Here is a 2,500-nt window from a genome sequence, read left to right on the forward strand (position 1 = left end):
CTAAACTGACTAATTGTCAATCCCGCTTGACATAGACTAAAGCACAGTATTTGTGTTTACATGTCTAACTACTGTATATTCAACAAATGACTCTAAACTAATCTTTAGCACTCTACGGGCCTGGAAAATCTCCACTGATGATGCTATTTAGTCTAGAATTAGTCTTAATCTGCGTCCGTGAAACTGGCCCAATGAATGTTGAGTGAGTAATTGGAGTTCCCAGAGGAACAACAAGAGAGGAAACAACCGTCCCGAAGCAGCGACTTCCTCCTGGATACCCCCAGGATATAAAAAGAAGGCGTTAAATTTAGTCTGGAGGGGTCAGTCCGACCCGGACAGTTGCATTTGTGCGTAGCCTACAGCTGTTTGCGTATGAAGGTCAACCGGTTCTTGTGAGTGAGTGTGTGTGTGTGTGTGTGTGTGTGTGTGTGTGTGTGTATATATATATATATATATATATATATAGCTGTGGAAAACCTGAGTCAAAGGGTGAGGATGGAGGGATCAGACACAGGAATGCCTGCCCGGCAGAGAGGGAGTCTCTCTGGGAGACCTGGGGCCAGGGCAGTGGGTCCACGGAGCACCAAGCTGTGGAGCTCAGCCAGAGATAGACGGGATGCTTAGAAGGGGGATCTCTGGCCAGTGTATGGAGCTTATGGAGGCCAAGGGTCAAGGCGGCAAGGTTTAAGGTTTGAGGCGGTCAGGTTTAAGGTTCGAGGCGGTCCGGTTTAAGGTTTCAGCTGGCTCTTGTCTGCTGGGAAGTGTTATTGTCACCCCATGCTATCATTAGACCTGGCCTGAGCTCTATAACCCAACGTTACGATGATCTCTCTTCAAATGTGTCACACAATCTACTTTTTTTCCGATTGTAAATTATGTTGTGGCACTACACAACATAGAAATCAATTAAATAGTAGTTAGCAGGGAGGGAGGGGGGGTGGACAGTGGGTGGACATGCCGGTGGAGATGGAGTGATGGACTGCATCGCTCATTTACTATTTATTTAAATTGGCCCATATTTTTCACCCTAACCTTAATCCTAACTCTAACCGTAACCCTAACCAAGCGAGTGCACTGCTAAGTAGCACACCTGGACACCGGCCCACAGATCAACCGGCCCAAACGGGAATTTCAGATAACACCAGCAGCTACAGCCAACTACATGTGCATAATATGTAAGAAGAAACCCCATCGCAAACATTGTTGGAATCTGTGTAGTAGAGTATGACAAATACGCTGTGGTTTGTATTCACCGTACACCCACCACCCCAGGGTATTACACGCATCGGGACGAGGAAGTCTCTGGCGATTACATGATATCCCTCTCAAATCCACTGGTTTCATCAAGCATGTCATTCATCTTCACTTTCTCCATACCGCCACTAGAGGGCAGTCAGCTCTCTTGTCATAGCTACAAAGTTGCTGGACTGAAATCACCCCTGAAGGGCAGAGAGTTGGATAGTTTGGTCTTGCAGGTAAGTAGCTCCTTGAGACTGCAATAATTGGGTTGTTTTCACTTTTTTTCCTTTGAACTGATTGATGCAAATGCTGGGTTTAGCTGCGAGCAGGGCTTGAACCAAGGACCCATTCCCACTGTATCGAACCTCATCCATTGAGTTTGAACCTCATCCATTGAGTTTGAACCTCATCCATTGAGTTTGAACCTCATCCATTGAGTTTGAACCTCATACAGTGAGTTCAAACCTCCTAGGGATTCCTGAGTGAGTGCTGGGTTTGATATTATCATTGTAGAGGTCTTCAACAATCAGAAAACTACTCGACTGCTATAGTTCACTAGCCCTAAATATACAGAACTACCCAGGAGCATTATCAGAGGGCACGCTGTATAAAGTGATATAAGATGTCTTTCAAATGCCTATTTGTGCAGACCAGGGGAGGCTGATGGAGGCAGACATCTGAGAACAAGCTCATTGTAATACATGAGGTATCAAACTTTGATTCCATACCTCCATTCCAATTTTTTATTTCGTTGTACCTGTTACAATGACAATAAAGATCATTCATTCATTCATTCATTCCATGCATTACAATGAGCCTATCCTCCTATTTTCAGCTCTTATGGTTTCTATCAACTTCAGGAAATATAGAGAGACTGCGGGAGATGTAGAGATAATCAGAGATAATCAGTGTGCATGAGTGATCATTCAGAGGGTGGAGAGGGACATGTCGTTATGGGTGGTGTCTGTGTGAGGAGTGGAGGGGGGGGGGAGGGGGGAGGGGAAAGGAGGGGATGAGGGGAGGGGAGGGGGGGAGGGGAGGGGAGGGGAGGGTAATTCAAATTGTTAGTCCATCCAAGTCGGGGTGGAGTGGTGCGCGAGCTGGCTCCTCCACTGCAACATCACGTGTCATAACAAATGAGATGCGATGTCGTCTCGGACCCATCCCTGTTGTTTTTGAATGTCCAGACATAGATAAGGACTGGGGAAAGACTGGGGGGAAGGAATAGCCGAATTTCCTACCTGTATGATAAGGCGAATAT

At 46.2% G+C, this 2,500-nt stretch overlaps 1 protein-coding gene across 1 annotated transcript in view; it reads left to right on the top strand.

Annotated features, from left to right (window-relative positions):
* LOC308168006 (galanin receptor 2a) overlaps window positions 1-2,500 on the top strand; it is a gene marked incomplete at both ends in the record, with an annotated part of 8,262 nt that overhangs the window by 4,032 nt on the left and 1,730 nt on the right. The gene's annotated exons all lie outside the window — the stretch shown is intronic.

This window comes from Nansenia antarctica (assembly GCF_963989245.1).
Source record: "Nansenia antarctica genome assembly, chromosome: 11".
Taxonomy (NCBI): Eukaryota; Metazoa; Chordata; class Actinopteri; order Argentiniformes; family Microstomatidae; genus Nansenia; species Nansenia antarctica.